We start from the raw sequence: 14,402 nt of genomic DNA on the forward strand, positions 1-14,402 counted from the left end.
AACGACCACCACTTCCCCGGGCTCAGTGTGGCCAGGAATTACAGTGGTCACCAAGGTCAAAATACACAGCCTAAGACGGAAAGCGTTTGCAGGGGTCATGGGAGGTCAGAAAGAAAACAAAAGTCTCCACGCTCACCGGGCACAAATAGGCCATTGCAAACTTGTCAGGGCATGAACCCCAATGGCCTGGCACTACAATAGCAACAGTCTCTGATTACTTTTTTCCTGATTCATGAACAAAAAAGCAAAGAGTAAAACCTTAAAAGCAACCAAAGATTGTGGGGACAGGGGCAGGGTGTGGAATAGATTATGTTCAAAAAACGAACAGTTGGAGAACCAATTACTCAACAGCAATTATGGAAGCCAAAGTGCAACAGAATGTCATCTTCCATATCATCAAAGACACTAAGTACCAACGTGGAATTCTCTACGAAGTGAAAATATGTGCCAACACTCAGACAAAATAAAAACAGAGATTCACCACCAGGCATTTCTCACTGATGAAAATTCTAAAGGATGTCCACTACAAACAGAAGAAAAACTACCCCATATGGAAGTTCTGAGATGTAAGTAAGAAACACTGGGGGGACACACTGGGAGAGGGCGAGGGCAGACAGTGGGATCAACAGTGGTCACCACTCAATGTGGGGCGTTGGAATCCAAGGCAGTGAGGAGGACATGTGCGTGGGCACAGCAAGGAGATGAAACAAATAAGATACAGATGATGGGAGCCACCTTACTGCCATAAAAGGGACTTAACAGAGAGTGAAGAAAAAACCCTGTGGAATGATCCCTGTGGAATTTGACTGGAATTAGAAGAATTGGTAGGAATTCATAGTTTTCATTATATTTGATATTGAACCCACGTGTGCGTGTATGCGTGCATTTCTGTTAACACACATAATCCCTGTTGTTCACTGAGGGAGCCCGAGAGCAACGACAACCACTAGCAACATGCATACCCACCGCATCTGGTGTCCAGATCCAGGTCTCCCGATGTCACTCTCCCCCCTAAGAGGATTCAGGGCTTCTATAGAAAATGTCCGATGGCAGGGCTGGGGCGGACAACTGCAAGATGAGCTTGGAACAACTTGTCGAGAGAGGAAGGATGTGCTCAAAGAATAATGGGGACAGGTCAAAAAGATATGCTGTGAGCTTGAAATGGCTACCACTGGGCAAATCAGGAGCATTTAAGCACCAAAGTAATAAGCTTTCCTTCCTCCCTCATCTGTTTGCGTGTTTCGTTGGATGTATTGATCAATGCAGGAGGGATGACAGAATCATACTATAATCATTTGGCAACCATCAAGGCATTGATTCAGCAAGAGTCATCAATGGGTGCTCCATCTAGTGGGTGAGATTTTGAGGATTGACGATATATTTACAGAGTCTCAGGGTATCTGCACACAAGAGATAAGGGAATAACCAAGGGGAAATAGTAATCTTATGGTGGACAAACTCGGCGACGCTTCTTAACCACACGATCAAAGTCAACATTGCCAGTAACGGAATCCAGCACGTGCCTCCAGATTTGCTGCACTGGGAAGAACTCAGCATCACTTGTGTGACATTTCTGCCAAGTCGGCGTAACCAGAAGCTTCTTAATTTTAAGACTGTTTCCAAAAAACAAATCGATAAATCAATGACTAGAAAAGGTGAAAAACCTTAGACAAATTTTATTTCTGTAAGAGGACAGCTTTATGAATCTGTGTTTAAAATTATATATTAATATAATCAGATTTATGGCACTATAACAATTGTAATACATCCAAACATTGATCGTAACCATAACAGCAGATATCAAAATGATGTCTGTGAAAATTTTTAGGTTCATACACAGTGATAAATATTGGAAAATTGAAAAATAGCTATCAGTTTATACCACTGCAGTATTAATGACAACTTGGTTGTTTGGGTGTTGGATAAACAGCTAGTATTTGGGCAGCATGAGTATGTAAAACTTAACACTGCTTGTTTTCATCCACAAAATCTGCTCCAAAGCTAGTTAGACGCCAAGAAACACAGTTTGAATACTATATAGATTTTCATATACACATATGAAACGAAAATATTTTCCTTCAGTAAGAATTTTCACATGCCATATGTTTAATGGGAAAGAAGGAAAATGCTATGTAAACAGCCCAGTAAAGGTGAACTATTTATATTTCAGATCATATAGTTCTTACTCAAAAACGACATATATTCTTGTGATGCATTCAAAACTAGATCATCACTAGATATTAGAGCAAAGTAGACGGTGTTCAGATTGAAGTTCAGCATCAGCTAGAAAAAAAAAGAAAGAATCATACTCTTTATCTAAAATGTAAGTATACATGTTAAGAAGAATGAAAAAAACCTATGAAGACTCCACTACCCAATAGGAGATTACTATTACATATCACTTGCCCATGGCTGCACACTGAGTTAACTGCTCTTCCTGCTAAGTTTCAGAGCTTCTGATTGTCTCATTCTTCATTCATTTATTCAACAAGCATGTGCTAAGGTAGTACAACAAGCACTGAAGTTACAAGGTGAAGAGGACATGGTCCACCCCAGAACCATCACCTACTCTAAACTGGAAAAACAGGTGAACAGGCCATTTCCATTCAGAGTCACATATACCATACAAATATAAAGCAGGGCATTATCGGAACACATAGAAGGGACCTCCTGGCTTTGTGTCAATATTGTCTGCCTTTTGGTGGCGGTGATACGTATGTTCGTATCTGAAGGACAAGGAAAAAGCATGCCACATAGAAGGAAGAAGCAGATGCAAAGACTAGAGTGGGGAAGAACAGCATGGAATGAGAAGTAGTCTAGTTTAGCTATCAATAGATGCTAGAGCAAAGGGGCAGACTAGAGTTAGTAGCAAGAGAGAAGGCCGAATTATTTGGCAAGAAGTAAATTGATTTGGGTGGTTTTAACCATGCAAAAGTATGTGATGTTTCTCCTGAAGGTAAAAGGTAAACCAATGACAAAGTCAATGACTGGAGGTTTAAATGTCACCGATCAGGTGACAGCTATATGGACTGTAATTGCCTAAGTATTACTAGATGAGCCTGGTTACTGGGCCTTATATCACTAGCAAAAACAGGATAGGTTGATGAAGCCCAGTTTTCAATGTGCAAGTTAAAAGTTCCATATGGGTGGTAGAGGAAAGGAAGGGGACGGCCAGAAATAAAAAGAGATACATGGACTTTGAGGTTTTCGAAAGGCTACACGTGATGAATAAATGAGGAAGAAATGTATTCTTCATAATGCTTGTTTATGCTTTCAACTTTCCCACTTGCAATGCATGAGAAAATAGTTATTGTAGTATCTATTATCAAAACATGGAGAAGGATGCCATACTCTTTATTGTTTATTTCAGAAATTAATGATATCTAACTGGAATCAGTACATTTTGGCCACCTACCTTCTTCTACATCTCTAGTTATGCTTTCCACCAACTTCTGCTGCTCCTGAAATAAATCAAATCTTAGTTACAGTATTTAAGTTAAACAAGAGGCTTTAATGTAGGAATGTGGCCTTTACATAACACCTTTAAAGAGTAGACCTTGCTTGGGCATTGTGTAAATACACACAAAAGTAATCACATAAATAAAATAAATTTGTACTCATTTTAATTTAATAGAGAACATATATAGGTGATGCTGTTTAGACTAATCCGACCAAAGTGCAGCTGAAATTGGTCTACTGAATACACACAATTTCAGAAGGATGAGGTGTGATCTGATTCCTACAAAGAATCAAACAAGTCATATTTTACAGTGAAAGCATTACTTTTCAATCCTTAGAAAAACAGCCCTTTATAAAACTTTAATCAGTTTTTTTTTTAACTTTAATGGATTTTTTCCTTTATGGATTTTTTATCTTAATGGTTTCTTGCACTTTTAAAATTAATCTTACGGTGTGTTCTAGGCTATTTCTCAGCATAGAACCTTAAATACATAAAATGATGATTGTGGCCCTGTCACGTCACGTGAAAATTCTGCTGGCTGCAACAATCACAAAAACTATTTTCTTGTCTGTATTATGACTGAAACATTTATATTTGTATGGACACAAAGATTACAGGAAATCTGACTTAGAAAGTATGGCCTAGACCCAGTTTTCAAATTTAGTTTCTGATTCATGACTAAAGAATTAGTAACAACGAAAAGAATACATAATTATTTAATTGTAAATTCGTATTCTTTCTACAAATGAGGGAGGCCCAATTTTTGAAGTATTCGAGTGGTTGTAGTTAGTCTACTTAATTACGAAATGTATGGGAATATTTCAAACTCTATACTGCAAGTGTCCCAGTCTAAAGTTTTCTTATTTAATCCTTCCTTCTGAAAGGTATCCTCTCACTACATGACCAAAACGGGGCTTACAATAATGTCCAGAACGTAATAGACAGTGTGGTGACAACGATAATATGACACCCAATGCCTTTACAAATTCAGGGGTGAAGACAAATCTGTTGGCCATCATGGTTTCCAATATTTGCAGAGACTGTTTTCCATAACACCTTTTTGTCAATAGCTTCATAGAAAAGGCTTATAAAATGAATAATGTGACAACATTACTAGACGGCCTTGTAAAAACAACAACCCAATACCAGGTGAAGGGACAGGCCTGTCATGAAACAGTTTTAATTCCAATTAATCAACAATATATAAAATGCAAATCACATTTTTCTGTGACTTGAATTAGGGAACTGCAAATGTAACGTTATTCTCTTTTCCCCAAAGCCCTTTTCCTAGATATTTACTTCGATTATCTTTATGTTTATTTGTAGGTGAAGATTGTGTTCAGATAGTAGAAGTAGCTTGTAGTCCAATATTCAGAAGGAGAATGCTTCTGCAAGTTTATTTATACCTTTCCATTACTCAAAAATATAGACAGGTGAGAAAATTATACACAGGAAAAGAATGTATCCACGAACTTTAATTCAAAGGAGTTTCACTAGAAGGGTTTTCTCATAACTGGTACTTCTCAGACTCTGTCCCATAGAAATCTAAGGTTCCACTGGGGACCCCGCAGGAACACAAAATCTCAGAGTCTCCATGTCTCCGTTAGCTAGGCAGCTCTACTTGTCTATATTTTATATCATATAGTTTCATTCAAAATTTTTTTTAAAGACTCGTATTAGACTGAAAAATAAATATTTTTGAAGTCAGAAAGTCACTGATTTAGTCAAAGTCCGTAATTGTACATAACAGGCAATCAAGCTCAGAGAGATCAGAGGTCACCTGAGGTCACAAAACCAATGAGCTGCGGGCCAGGAATGGGCTTTAGGACTTCTTACTGAGGCTAGAGTAACATGCCAGCTACTTCCTCATATTCAGGAAATTGCCATCAATTTCTGACTCAGACAAAATGAATACCTAAAACTTTGTCATGTAGTTCAACAATACTGAGGCATGAGAAACAAAATAGTAACTTTCTAAATAATTGGAAGCTTTAAAGTCATGAAAAAAAATAAGGAAACTGAGACTGATATCAAAACTCCGATTAATAGCAGTCAATACACTCAATATATAAAGCACAAACATTTCTCAACACAGGACCGAGAACTTGAAGGAGAAAATCTTTAATGATAGAAAGCAAACTCGAACTGAGGAAATTCTTCCTTAAAGGAACCTTTCTTTTCCTGAAAATAAAACTTGGTTGACCGATACCAACCAACAAATGCGTTAACCATGTTGTGGTAATCTGTAGCAAGCAAAACTTATACCACAAAAGAGATTTCTCTTTATCTCCTAGCACACTTCTGTCCAACCTCACATCATCACAGCTGGACCATAAGTCTTTCCAGCATTCTGTCGTGATTGGGAGATGTATCTCTGTATCTTGACGGAGTAGCGCTTTTTCATCTCTCTTAATCAGGCTTGCACGATTGGGCAAAACAACGCCCCACAGGGGGATAGTGGCTAACTTGGAAAAACGGTATTGAGTTTAAAATAAACCATTTCTCGTTTATCTAGAAATACTGAAAAACTAAACACATCTTTCCTACCAAAAATTAATTAAAGAAAAAATGTCCACAAGCATATTCTCTTGCATAGCTTCTGCATTTACACTCTTTCATCTTCTGATTTTTCTGGAGACGACTAAAGAGACCATTTGAAGTACGTATCATGCTGAACAACTTACAAAACATTAGACATACACTTTCCTTTTGTACCCAGTATTCCAATGTCAGCACTTCGAAGCACTGAGATCCTATACGACCAAAAGGCTATCTCAAAATACTTGGCTCTGCTATGCTATGTTATGATGAAATTAAATGAAAAAACAAGGTTGAAACCTCATTTAGCACAGGCCTACGCTATTTTGCTTGTCATTAAGTGGGCCATAAAAATACCATCAAATTACAAACCAATCTGCATTGACAGAAATGGCTATCTTAGAAGGTGATGTCAACATTATGGCAAATGACACAACAACGTTGCATCTCCTCTAACATCTATAACTAGTTGGACATCTCTAGCCCAAAAGAGGTTCCTCTGTCCCACACACTAGGATGCCTAAAAGATCCCACAGCCGTAAAGGGAAGGAGGGTGTATGGGAAGTGAAAGGGAGGCAGGATGGGGGGAAGGACAGGAACAGGCCCACACCTGGTTCCAGGTGGACAGGCTGAGCCTGAAGCCCCAGCAAAGGCAGTAGCAGTGGAGGGGCTGGGGCACAGCCCCCACATCACAGCCCAGTGGAGGGTAAGAGGGGCAGCAGCAGCATCCCCCCACCTCCACAAGAATCCCAACCCTCCCCAGTTGCAGCAGTGCTGGCACCACCAGAGACCAGTAGCAGCAGCAGAAATACTTCTCCAGCCTCCAACCACAGCACAGTCCTACCAGGGCCACAGGGAACCAGGTGAGCTCAGTGGGCTCAAGACAGGCTCTCCTCAACCAGCGCTTTCCCCTGTTCCCTCCCAAGGTGCTGGTGCCCAGCGAACGTCGTGATCTGGATACAGCGGCAACACCCATCATGCTGGTCACCCAGGCCAGCACTCCCACACTCACAGCTAAGCCCCCACACTTGGACCCCCTAGGCACAAGTAGCACCAGTGAAAGAAAACAGAAACTGTGCTATTGCATCAGCTACTGAAAAACAAAACAGAGACGTCTAATTATCTACCTGCTGAATTGCTCACATCAAAATGTACATCAATAAGAAAGTGTTCACTACTTCCAATGAGCCTGCAGAGGAACAAGCCATCCAGCAGCATGAACAACCAGGGTAACAGGGTAACACTGAGACAACGACACTTCTCCAGAAACCAAGTCAAAGTCACGAAAGATTGTGATCTACGTGATAGAGATTTCAAGATAGCAGCCAGGAAGAATCTCAATGAGATACAAGAAAACTCACGAGGCAGTTCAATGAGTTCAGGAGCAAAATTAATGCACAGAAGGACTACTTTACCAAAGGTATGAGAACTATAAAAAAGGTCCAAACAGAAATCCTGGCTCGGTGAAGAACTAAAGAAATGAGATCAAAATGGACATTTTAATAACAGTATTGCACAAAGAAAACAAGTTGCTAGTAACGACCCCATTTCATTGCCATCTCAGTCATCAATTATTCAAGTGATGCCGAGATATACAGATATAAGTGAACTTCATTTTAAAAATTCAAATATTTGCTCAATTTACCTCTTTCGAAAATGTACTGTGGCTTAGCAAGACATTTTATTTTATTATTACTTTTTAAGCAAGACATTTTAAATCATCGAAATAAAAATGCTATAAGTAAAACAGAAATTAAGGATGTACTATCATGTAAAAAGATGACAACTTTTAACTTGGAAAGAGAAGTTAATCTTTCCAGGGTTACAAGTTTGCCGAATTCATAAAAAGGATTTACCTCGGTTTCATTGAAATAAGAAACATCCACATTTAGTTAGTAAATGTCAATCATTCACTTACGCTTAGGGATGGCGAAACTGGGCTGTAGGAAAACTAAAATTGTTATAAACCATCGCCAAATTAAAAACAATGCAGAAGTAAGCCAAAGCATCTCAAAGCATACCGTTCGTTGTTAGGTAGTAATATTTCATTTGTAAAATCTAATTGAAAAGCAGCTTTTCCAGAAATTTAAAATGTGTCAGTTAATTACATTTATTGAATACAGTTAATGACAGGTAGCTCTTAAAACATGGGAGATGCAGGGACTTACAAAAGATGGTCAAATTTCTGTCTCCATTCTACATTAGCACACACAATTATGCCCTTTACGTTGTGTGCATTAGTCAATGAAACAACTCAGAATCTCCGACCAAGTTAAGAACAAGAATTACATCACAAATCTGAAACCCAAAGGAAAGAAGGTAATATAACTAACCTTCATCAAGTTGGTGCACGTGCCATTATTAGAAGTCTGTGGGGCTGACGTAGCAATCACCCACTGCTCTCTTGGAGCGAGACTTCCTTGAGGTCGGAACCAATCATTTAGCCTTCCAACACAAGGGAGGTGCAGGTCTGGCCTCCTGGGAGCCGTGCTGAGTAAAGAGTTCTGTGGTGCATTCATGAGAAGCTGGGTTCTCATCTCTGCCAGCGTGTCCTTAATCCTGTGAAGATTGTAAGAGCAAAGACTTAGTATTTTATTTTTTCCTTAATGATTTGCAGTTCTTAATGTTTCCATAATAGTAAGTGGAATTGCCCATGAAACGAACACTGAAAATATGTCAGGGCAGACCTACCAAGTACAAGGATATGTTTCAAATTGTTTTAAACCGGTACATATGTTTCTGTGGGGAAGCCAGGCTAAGAAGTAATTCAACGTAGGGAGGGGAGGAAAAGGCCTATCAGTGATGTTGACGGCTTAACAGATAATACTTTCTGCCTTCTGGAATGGCTGAACCCATAAGATTCTTGAGGATTGCTAAGAGACATACATAGTAAACAAGTTTAGAAATTTGCTGAAATCCCACAAAGCTATTTTCAAGCATTTGCTTTCACTGCCCTTGGGTAATCCCCTCATTACCCTGAAGAAATTAACCATTTGGCACTGAGGCGTCATTTAGAACAACAGCCTCTGGGGGAGAACAAGAGAGCCTGGTTGGTGATCATACTGAACTGAAACAGCTCCAGGGGCATGTAGCTTATGACACTGTTACCAAGGCACTGGAGGTGGGATCTGCCCTTTCTGTCTTCCACACACCCCCTCAGGCTGACCGCCTTATTTTTATAGCCACTTAGTCAGTTACACTACCCTTCACCCCTATGTTAACCTTCTCCTATATTTCACATGTATGCCTCTGTGTACATCCAAAAGACTAGAAAAAACAGCTTGTCCGAAAGCGACCTCTAGAGACAAAAACACAGAGCACAATCGAGAAAGTACATTTACCAAGTGCCAGAATATGCAGAGTACTTAACCCTTTGGGTTTAAGTTGTTATAGTAAATAGTTACCTCATATTTAGGGAAATTTTGACAAGAAATTTTATAATAAATAGCGCTGTCTAAATCACAAAGCTTCAAAAACACTTTGCTTAGAGACTGGTAGATCAGATTAAGGCTATGAAAAGCGTGAGAAGGAAAAATACAGTCATGTAAAACCACAAATGGGAGAGATGCATCCTGAACTAACATTTTAAAAGTAATTTATTCACTAACATCATTTTCCAAAATTATACTATTTAGTAAGCTTTCACTTCCTATTAATCTCGGGAATCTGCCTGGATAAAAATTAGACTTTAGAGGCAAATTAATGAGCTCGATTGATTTTTCTCTTTGTTTGGACTTACTTGTTTAGTTTCTTTTCCAAAGATGCTGTAACTTTTAATTCCTCTAGGTAGAGGCGCTTACATTCTTCCAATTCTATTTTAAAATGTTTCGCTTTGGAGAGTTCAGATTCCAGACGTTGAATTCTGACCTGCAGACGTTGAATTCTGTCACCACGGTCATTTAACGGGTCTACGTTTTCTTGACATGCTGCTTGTTCCTAAAGCCAACGGAAAGGATACATTTTAAAAATAATTATAACCTGAATAATTATAGTCTATTTGTATTCTTTAGTTTTAAGTCAATGATTTGGAGGGCAATTTAAATGTGAAAAAAGCTGAAGTTTAAAATACTTATCATCAATATGGAATGAAATACATCTGAATTATGAAAATATTTCGAATCATCTCATCTGACTGTTCCAATAAGAGAATCAATTTGAAATTTTAAAAATTGAACAATATGACTTAATAATCTAAGAGTATGGTGCAATTTTTAAATCACCCTTTTTCTTTATTTCCTAATAGTCTCGTTTTATATCAACTGGCCTTAAAAATAAAATCATTTTCCACAAAGAATGATTCTCAAAGATCAACTGAGTGATAATAGTGATGGGAACTGAAATATCAAGAAGGAGAGGCAAATCCCACCTTAGTTCCAGAAATCTGAAAATAAAAAAGTACCCGCTATGAACGGAATAGGGGAATGACGTACAATACGTATATCCAAACGTCATCTGCAGTGAAATGAATTAAGGCATGGTAATCAGTGAATTAACCTGTAAAAACAGATTTAAAAAATGTTTTCTACTACATCCTGTCTTGCTCAGTCTTCAATATCCCAGAATTTTTAGTGTTCTGCTTCACGCTTTTCTACCTCATTCGTGACTATATGAATTTTGAGGCTCAATAATTTTTATCTCCTCTTCTTTTTATTCTCTAGTTTTTCACATGACTTTTGTACTCCTTTATAGATAATAACTCCTGTTAAGATTGATTTTCTTCAACAAGATGTAGACATCCTTTTTAAAAAACTGTTTAAAACAAATTGTGTTTGTTTCCAATCTAGTTGTGGGATGCACAGCTCAGCTCCAAGTCAAATCGTTCTCTTCAATCTACTAGTTATGGCGGGTCCAGCTCACTGACCCATGCGGGAAACGAACCGGCAACCTTGGTGTTATGAGCACTGCACTCTAACCACTGAGCCAACCGGCCACCCACCCACCGGGGGCTCAGCTCCAAGCTCCAGCCATTGTTTTCAATCTAGCTGTGGAGGGTGTACCTAACTGGTGCATGTGGCAATCGAACCAGCGACCTTGGTGTTATGAGCACGATGCTCTAACCATTGAGCCAACTGGCCACCCCACAGATGGAGACATTCTGAAGATGCAGTTTCCAGTTTTGCTGTGAGATCGTCATTCTGAATGAGTAACATAGTATAATTTGGTTACGAAGGAAGTTGACTGAGAATAGTCTAACCCCAAACCAGTATCAACTTTTGAAATCAATTCAGTTGCAATAAAATGTCATCGATACTGTAGCAGAGTCTTAGAATGTGGAACCTTGAATTACTCAGAATGAAGAACGAACATAAAAGCACCAGGAGTCTCAAAAATGCATCCTTTACTGTCATCGACTTTGCCACACGACATCTGCACTTGATTTTCTACTATTTCTTGAATGCTTGTTTCATGTCTTTCTTCTATAAAATGACTATAAGTCACCTCCCAGTTGATAGTCTCTCACCTGTTCCCCATTTTAACTCTCCATAATTTCTTAAGAAGTTGTAGGGAGTTACAAGTAACTCATCCGAGTTACTTCGGCCTCTGTCAGCTACAAATGTTTCATGGCAATTTGAATTGCTTTCCAAGAAGAAATGATTCCCAAGGTTAAGGAGAAATCACATCTCACACTGTGAATGTTTAGTGAGATGAGCGCTACATTTTTTTCACCAACAACAAAAGTCTTAATTCAATAACGCTGTCTCGTAATCCTCTCTTACTTTCCAAGATATACGAGAACATCCTAAACAGCAATAGTAACAACAACAAATCTCCTGGAATTTCAGTGGAACTGAGCAGGGTAGAACTACTTTCCTGTAGATACAATGCTTATTTGGTAAGACGAGGTGAGTGGATATAGTGTTTTTAAAACATGCCTACAAATTCTTGACATTTCTCCATGAAATTCCCTCTCTTTTAATATGTGCTGGCCTTAGTGAGTCACTGGATTCTAGTGCATGGAATAGGGCAGAACTGCTGTGAGAATGCTATGTCTGAGGCAGGAAATGTGATACAGCTTCCATGTGACTTTGTCTCTCGAGAAGCTCGGCCTGAGAACCCAGCCACCAGCTGTGCAGAATGAAGAAGCCCAGGCCACACAGTCAGGCCTCCTATAGATGTTTGCGCTGCGACGGGCCCAGCGGATGTCCCGGGCAAAAGGCCGCTTCAACTGCTACATGTGTGTGTTACAGCCTTTAGATGATTCTCATTCGCAGCTTCATGGCCACCCAGCTGATGCCAAGTGGAAAAGAAATGAGCTGGTCTCACAGACCTTCATCCAACTGCATTCCTTTGGAACAAAACAGATGCTGTTTTGAGCCACTAGCTTTTGAGTTGGTTTCTTGAGCAGCAATAAATAACTGGCATTGTTACTGATATTCAAAATGGTGTGAGGCCACAAGGAATGCCATCTAAAGCCTGTAGGAGTGCCTTTGCACCAGGAGGGACGTGGAACCCGAAAGGATGTGGAGAAGAGTGAGAATGACAACCACAGGGCCTCCAAGAGACGCTTCTTGGGGGCTTGCTGGCCCCTGAAGAGGCTGACAGCAAGGGCTTCTCAGCCAGTGAAGAAAATGAGTCTGAAATCTGGATGAAAGGGAACTCTTGCTATGAAGTAACAAAGTAAAATCCATGAGATACATGAGCTAACGAAAGACTATGAACTGTAAAGGAACCAGGACATATTGTGTTCAAATATCTGTTTCCCATTTACAGCCTCTCCCACAGGTCCCATTTCTGTTTCCCATTTACAGCCTCTCCTAAGGTCCCCACAGGGCAAATCATGCTAAAAGAAAGAAATGGCTTCTGGGTGAAGATCAAATTCCCTGTGCTCCCAGGAGGACATGATATAAGGATGAAGAGAAGAGTGTAAAACTCTTCCTCGAGACCTCAAAAGGGTTAAGGTGGGGCCTTAAATTCCTGGAAGGATCTACAGAGTATAAGAATTTTAAAGGCATGGTCCTGCAACAGCTACAGGAAGCCCAAGAGCTTCTCTCAAAACGATTTATGACGGTGGCTTTTCTAGTGGCACGAACCCCAATAACTCACACGCAACGCCAAGCTTTTAGGATGATCAAGTAGCAAACAACCAGCTTGTTACCTTGGACTAATAAAAACCAAGAGAGTGAAAACTAAGAGGAGGCCTGTGGGGCTTAGGCATTCGCGTGGAGGAATGATGCTGAGGAAAGGGCTGCAAGCACAGGTCATTTCTTATGAAAAGCACAGAACAAAGAGCTCACAGGCCACAGCAAAGGGCCATGGAGAAGCCCTGGCAAGGTTACCACTGAGTCCTAATCCAAGAACGGACAGCACACATCAGGCTGTATTTCAGAATTGCTATGGACTAAGGTGCCTTCCACTTTCCATTTCTGCAGGGGAAACTTCAGCAGTCGAGCAGAATGTTGGGTGTGTGGGTGGTAGGTAACTTGTCCCTTCCATTCTCATGTTTTCATATTGAAAGGAATTGTCCTCAAGGGGCTTTATCCTAGAAACCAAAAACCAGGCCCTTCATCCCCATTTGCACCAGACTCACATGGTAAAATCTTAGACTCGAACCTGAGCCTGATGCCATAAACTTGAGACTTGTGGGGAGTATTGTGTAGGGATGAGTGTATTTTCCATGTGGGAGGAATATAAAGAATTGTGGACAGTGGATAGATCAAGCTGGTTTTTAAATGTGTCCGTAAATTTTGAAATATTCATTGCATAAAAACAGTCTAATATGGGTCAACATTAGTGCCTTGCTCCTAATGAACAGAATATGTTGAAAGAGATTCCGTGTGAATTCCAAGACTCCTTCACAAAGGGCAACACTGCTCCTGTTGGTTATGTCTCTGAGGATCTGAACCTTGGAACCCAGCCCCGTGTTGTGGGGGGCTCGGGCCACAGTGCGAGCCGGCTGTTCAGGTGTGGGTGTCCCTGCTGTCTGCCCCAGCTAGAGTGCCGACCAACAGTAGGCACCAACAACCGGACACATTGCTGAACAGACTTTCAAATGATTCCAGCCACCAGCCATGGAGCTGCCCCAGTTGAAGCTGAGGGGAACAGAGACAGACGGCCCTGGCCACACTCTTCTTAAGTATGGATTTGTGAACCAAATAACTGTGGTTTATTTCAGCCACTCCATTGGGGAGTTAAGGAAAAAATAGACACAACTTCTGGATTATAAAAAGATATAATAAGCAACATAACTTATGCAGTATAAATTACAGACATATCTTCTTTTATTGCACTTTGCTGTAATGCGTTTTGCAACTATTATTATTATTATTATTATTATTATTATTATGTTTTACAAATTGAAAGCTTGTAATAATCATGCATAAAAAAATGCTATGCTTTAAAGGACACATTGAAAAACTAAAAAGCAAGCTAATGCAAGGGAGAAATATTTGAAAATCCTGTATGT

The 14,402-nt window shown here is 39.8% G+C and overlaps 2 long non-coding RNA genes across 4 annotated transcripts in view; one reads left to right on the forward strand and one right to left on the reverse strand.

Moving 5' to 3' along the window:
- Positions 1-14,402, forward strand: part of LOC148759191 (uncharacterized) — a 41,644-nt gene that overhangs the window by 17,603 nt on the left and 9,639 nt on the right. Inside the window, exon 3 of one of the 3 annotated variants that reach the window (XR_016023005.1) lies at positions 6,925-8,318. The exons of 1 other annotated variant lie outside the window; for it this stretch is intronic. This is a non-coding gene — a long non-coding RNA (uncharacterized LOC148759191). Of the gene's footprint in view, positions 1-6,924; positions 8,319-10,782; positions 13,393-14,402 lie in introns of those variants that run through there. One more of the 3 variants, XR_016023003.1, reaches the window with a different exon arrangement.
- On the reverse strand, positions 1,657-10,041 carry LOC148759192 (uncharacterized). Its single transcript, XR_016023002.1, has 4 exons — positions 9,738-10,041; positions 8,332-8,557; positions 3,416-3,461; positions 1,657-2,283 (listed from the first exon to the last, which is right to left on the reverse strand). It is a non-coding gene; the product is annotated as an uncharacterized LOC148759192 (long non-coding RNA).

Source organism: Rhinolophus sinicus, chromosome 1 (assembly GCF_057876585.1).
Source record: "Rhinolophus sinicus isolate RSI-liver-muscle chromosome 1, RSI-T2T, whole genome shotgun sequence".
NCBI classification, from domain to species: Eukaryota; Metazoa; Chordata; class Mammalia; order Chiroptera; family Rhinolophidae; genus Rhinolophus; species Rhinolophus sinicus.